Source organism: Macrobrachium nipponense, chromosome 31 (genome assembly GCF_015104395.2).
Source record: "Macrobrachium nipponense isolate FS-2020 chromosome 31, ASM1510439v2, whole genome shotgun sequence".
NCBI lineage: Eukaryota > Metazoa > Arthropoda > Malacostraca > Decapoda > Palaemonidae > Macrobrachium > Macrobrachium nipponense.
This window is the reverse complement of record NC_061093.1, coordinates 10,483,639-10,490,111: the sequence shown is the minus strand read 5'-3', so window position 1 is coordinate 10,490,111 and position 6,473 is coordinate 10,483,639.

The following is a 6,473-nucleotide window of genomic DNA, read 5'->3' as shown; positions in this document are numbered from 1 at the left end:
GTTGGTGCAACAGGCAGTTAGGAAACGTCTAACAGTCAAACTACTCCTTTGGAGGGAAGACAACAGCAGATGTCTCGAAAGAAGACAGTGAGACATAGCATCCCTAATAGAGTCACAAGACCCTCTTCCCAAAGAGGATAACTCATCGGCCCTTTCACAATAGAAACAACAGAGGAAGGGGCAATAGGGGAAGAGGGAGAGGCTCAAGAAGATAGTATGGGCGCCTCCCATCACTCGGCACACAGTGGGGGGTTGCCTGGCAAATCACTGGAAGGTGTGGCAGGAACTAGGGGCAGAGCAGTGGGTGGTGGATGTTCTCAGGATCGGGTATTTGATTCGTTCGATGGTAACCCAACCCCGCCCCTGACAGATCAACCATTACCCCACGTCACTTATGGCCACAAATCTCAGAAGGCCACTATTCTGCAGGACGAAGTGAAGAAGATGATGGAAAAAGGAGCTGTGCAACAAGTATGCAGTCCGACAAAAGGCTTCTACAGCAGGATTTTCCTGGTACCCAAAGCCAACGGGGAGTGGAGGACAGTAATAGACCTGTCAACGCTGAATCTGTTTATAAGGAAAACCAGTTTCAAGATGGAAACTCCGAAAAACGGTTCTACAAGCAGTCAGAATCGGAGACTTTATGCTGACAGTCGATCTAAAGGACGCATACTTTCAGATACCAGTCCATCAGTCTTCAAGGAAATTTCTCCGCTTCAGTCTTGCAGGGAAAGCTTTCGAATTCAAGGTCCTGTGCTTCGGATTGACAACGTCTCCTCAAGTTTTTACAAGAGTTGTTCACCCTCGTGTCAGCGTGGGCGCATGCTCAGGGGATCAGGCTAATAAGATATCTGGACAATTGGCTGGTGATAGCAAAGTCCAGGGAGAAAGAAATTACTCAGGGGACAGGGCGGCCCTCCTGCAGCTTGTCACAGCCTAGGTATTGTGGTGAATCAGCAGAAGTCGCAGCTGGATCCAAGTCAACGTTTTGGAATATCTGGGAATGGTGATAGACACAACACAAGCCAAAGTATTCCCGACAGACCAAAGAGTAGAGAAATGCGAACAAGTGGTGAATGCCTTTCGGGAAGCAGACACAGCCAGCAAGACAGTGGCAGGTGGTGCTGGGAATCCTAACCTCCCTGGAGAAGCTAGTACACAAGGAAGGCTACACCTTCGGTCCCTACAATGGAGGATGACGGAGTTTTGGTCACCAACAGTAGCTCACCCGTACGAGCAAATTCCCTTGTCGGCAGAAGTGAGGAAAGACTGCTGTGGTGGGTGGACGACGACAATCTGACAGGGGTGTCCCCCTTCAACAATCCTCCCCGGACCTCTTGCTGTTCTCAGATGCGTCACTAGAAGGCTGTGGGGAGCCCATATAGAGGAGTTGATGGTGTCAGCAAAATGGAGTTGCAAGGACAGAGAACTCCATATAAACGTGCTGGAGTTGAAAGCAGCTTTCCTGGCTCTACAAGAATTCAGGGAGAGAGTAAAGGGACACTCAGTGGTATTGATGTCAGACAACACCACAGTAGTAGCTTATATAAACAAGCAAGGAGGCCTAGTTTCTCGGCAGTTACATGTGATGACAGTTCAACTTCACCAGTGGGCTATAGAGAACCTGGTAGACATCAAGGCCAGGTATATTCCGGGAAAAAGAAACATAGTGGCCGACAAGTTGAGCCGCAGGGATCAGATTCTGGGAACGGAGTGGTCCCTACACCAACAGGTAGTGGACAGGATGCTCATGTTGTGGGAAGGACCGATCATAGACCTATTCGCAACCAGGTACAACAAAAGTTGGAAGTGTATTGCTCAGTAGTCCCGGACGCAGAGGCAGTAGCAGAAGATGCGCTACAACACCCCTGGGACAATCTGGACGTGTACGCATTTCTCCATTTTGTCTAATCCGTCAGGTTCTGAACAGGGTAATGCGGTCTCAGAACCTCAAGATGACCCTGGTAGGACCCATTATGGGCCGAAAGCAGAGTGGTTTCCAGACCTACTGGAACTCCTAGTAGATGTGCCAAGAGAGTTACCTCCATGGAGCAACCTTCTGTGTCAGCCTCACATGGAGAGGTACCACCAGTCGGTGAAGTCCCTATCGCTTCACAGGTGGAGACTGTCAAGTATCTCCTCCGAGAGCGAGGGTTTTCGCAGAAAGCAGCAACTCAGATGGCAGGTAATATCAGAAAATCATCTGCGACAGTATACCAGGAAAGTGGTCAGCATACTGTGATTGGTGTCGTAGAGGGAATGTGTCTCCACTCGGTACCACTATTCAGCAGTTAGCAGACTTTCTGATATATCTCAGAACAGAAAAACATATGTCTGTATCTGCAGTGAAGGGGTACAGGGCTGCTCTAGCCTCAGTCTTACGAATGAAAGGAGTGGACATATCGTCTGTTTCATGGGAGTTGGCCATGCTGATGAGGAGCTTTGAACAGTCATGCCCACCAAAGGAGCTAAAAGCCCCAGATTGGGATCTGACCAAGGTACTGAGTAGTCTGACAAAACCCCCCCTACGAACCACTAAGGCAGTCCACGGATAGGAGCCTGACCCTGAAGACAGTCTTCTTATTGGCCCTGGCTTCAACCAAAAGGGTGGGGGAGCTGCATGGCCTCTCATATCTCATAAAGCACTCGAGAGGTTGGAGATCAATGGTGTGTGAGTTTCTCCCAGAATTCGTGGCAAAGACACAAATCCAACAATAGTAGACGGCAGATTCGACTCCTTTACCATACCTTCCTTGGCAGACTTTGTAGACAAACGACAAAGCTGAGATGCTCCTGTGCCCTGTCAGGGCACTAAGGGAGTACTTAAAGAGAACAAGGCACCTCAGGCCGGGGTGCCAGAGGTTGTTCGTAAGTACAGGACGGAACAAGAAGGAAGTGTCCAAGAATACAATATCATTTTGGCTAAGGGAGACGATCAGAGATGCTTATACTACAGAAGACAGAGGGTCAGATAGCCAGGTGGGAGCTAGAGCTCATGACATCAGGGGTGTGAGTGGCTTCCCTGGCATTTACAAGAAGAACATGTCTGAAAGCTGGCGTGTGGAAGCGCCAAACAACTTTCACCTCATTTTATTTGAAAGATGTTGCCCATAGATCCTTGGACACCTTTTCCTTGGGTCCAGTGGTGGCGGCCCAACAAGTGATATAGTTCATTTAGTGCCCCTGGCGGGTCAGTTTGCGTCTAGTCTAAGATGAAGGTATGAAAGTAGAATGAATGGGATGACTGGTCTTTTTTCTTTACTACTTTCTTCCTACTCCTTTAACTAAGGGTCAATATGAAGGAGAGTACCGTCATGTGCTGGAACGGACTAGATGCAGGTGAGATGGTCAGCCATACTGTGAAGCTATCTTAGCTGATGATATACTTTTCAGTAGCAACACACCCCTCTGGATAATAAGGAAAAGAGGGGTGAAGGTGGATCCAGTCGCAAGGGACAAGAGTAAACAGTAGAATGGTATCTACACCCAGTGGGAGGAAACCAATAGATCCGCTTATATCTTTGGTCCTAGGTTCATTGTCCATTCTCTTAGAATTTCCCTATATATTCGGAAATGGATAAGGTGGCAAACTCCCAGTCAGTTGTAGAGACTTACCTCCCTCCAATAGTAAGTCTATCCTAATGTTAAGACCGAAGGTTTGTTTCGTGTATGAACAAATACCAAATTTGTAACTAATTTGTATTTTCATAACTAACAAACCTGAGGTCTTAACAGTTAAAGGCCCACCTCGAACCACCCCTCTAGCAGTCTAAACTGGGTTAGAAATATAACTGATGGGTCACAGGTAGCCGTGGGCATTCTGGGTATACATGCCCCGTGACCTGGTATAGATGCCATTAGTCCCTGGATCTCACAAGTGTAATTTTAATTCTACCGGTTTCCAGCTTGGCGCTAGTAAATCCTAATGTTAAAGACCTCAGGTTTGTTCAGTTATGAAAAATACAAATTAGTTACCAAATTTGGTATATATATATATATATATATATATATATATATATATATTATATATAATATATATACATATATACGTATATATATCGAACTACAAATGTCCTTTAATATGTAATTCGCTCTTGATGCAGTCTCCAAAATGAAAAAATACCTGGGCGCGGCAGGTATTTTGATTCTCAAATCCCACATACTGATTTTTTTTTTTTCATGAGTGGCATACTACCGTAGTAACAGTCACTCACATAAGTTCATGAATGCCCGGGTGTTTGAGAGAGATTTCCATTTCACCCCTTTCTGGATGACAGGTGTCAGGGAGTGCGAAACTGGCCAAATGTTCAAGTAACTAACTCTGCTGCAGCAAGTTTCCTTGTGTGCCCGTCTTACGTCGCTATACAGACCCGTTATCCAGAAAGGGCTTGGATGGAATTCAGTTTTATGCTCAGAGACATCCAGGAACTTATATTGAGTGACTGTATATATCACGTAATTTTGTACAAATGAAATTGGACCGAGAAACGAATTTACTTGATAATCTCTGCCTATTTTTCTCTTCATTACAACGATAAAGTGATTTGTACCCACAAATAAACATTTCTGCTTTGTAACTATGTAAATTTTGTACCTCAAGTTACTTTTTTATGATAAAGGATATAGGCTTCATGTAACTAGAAATCTCTCGACTATTTGGATAATCATTTATATATCTATATTATCTGTTAAGTTTCCTATCCATTACAAAATGGTGGGCAGATTTTCAAGTGGGCACGCATTTCCTTTTTTTTTCCATTAAGGTCATTCAATGATGCCGCTCAAGGCGCGTCTGATTTTACCGCTTTTATTTTCACGCTGCGCACCTCCTGTTCTGACAATACAACAGAACATTTAAACGCTCTTCATGATTAGAAATCATGCGCAACATTTGGTCCCCTATTATTGCACCAATGAACTCCAATTATCTTACACTCTTGAAAACGACTCAAAGGCTCTCTCTCTCTCTCTCTCTCTCTCTCTCTCTCTCTCTCTCTCTCTCTCTCTCTCTCTCTAATGGGCTTAAAAATGCTTGGAAATATTGTCGTCCCCCTGGGGTTGTTATTGCTCTTTGGAAAAGATCCAGCCAATACAGCTTCCTACCTGACTTTTTAATTCATGATAATGGAGGTTGAGTAGTGATAATCGTCGTACGATTCAAGCTACCTTAGCAGATTTCTCCCTTAGGGCGGGTGGGTAGGTAGTGCCGTCAGTGGACCTCAAACGGTGCACTGTAGGCATTAATTTAAGGTTCTTTGCAGCGTGCCTTCGGGCCCTAGCTGCAAGAACTACTTTCGTTCCCTTTACTGTGCCTCCTTTCATATTCTCTTTCTTCAATCTTACTTTCCACCCTCTCCTGACATTTGATTCATAGTGTAACTGCTTTGAGGTTTTCCTCCTGTTACACCTTTCAGATATTTTACTGTCCATTTCCATTTCAGCGCTGAATGACCTCATAGGTCCAGTGCTTGGCCTTTGGCCTGAATTCTGTATTCAACTCAACTTAGCAGATTTCTCGATAATGATGCCAGTTTCCCCAGTTTTAGATGTTTTTTATTCTTTTTTAATCCACAAATATTAGCCCACGAATGTCGTTTCGTATGGAAATCGACGAACAAGTGTATCTGTCCCGGCGGGGATTCGAATATGGTTACTTTGATTTAGGTCAGATGATAAACAGTAGATTTGCACCGTTCGGATATTACTACACGCACTCTCTCTTCTCTCTCTCTCTCTCTCTCTCTATCTCTCTCTCTCTCTCTTGTAGGAAGCTGTATCAGTGTTAGTGAATACCTGAATACTTTATTTTCCTTATATTTTGGAGAGAACTGGAGCGCTGATAGTCTAGCAGGTGAATGTGTTATATATATATATATATATATATATATATATATATATATATATATATATATATATATATATATATATGTATGTATGTGTGTGTGTGTGATTATGGTATCGTGGGTTCGTTTCCCGCTACCGGACGTCATGATTTCTTCATATTTCTTTGAAGTTGGATCCCGGGGCTTTGTAGTGACAAGGGAATCCAAAACAGAGCGAAGAGTTTGCGAAGTTGAGAGGGCACTGTGACTATTGCAATCACACACACACACACACACACACACACACACACACACACACACACACACACACACACACACATATATATATATATATATATATATATATATATATATATTTATATATATATATATGTGTGTGTGTGTGTGTGTAGTAAGGTTTAGAGGTTTTGTTTCTGTGAAAGGTTTGGTGAGCTTCAGAGCGGCAGAGGGTCTAGTTCTTAGCAGCCGAGAAGCAGTATGGAGTCGTCTGGTTGGACGACAGGCATATATCACCTTCCTGTTGTCTTCGACGGGAGGTAGGTAGAAGAAGACGTCTCTTCGTCTGTTTTTGAGACTTCTTGACTGACTGATGGCGGCTCAAGGATGTCTCGACGTCTCGATCAGAGCCAT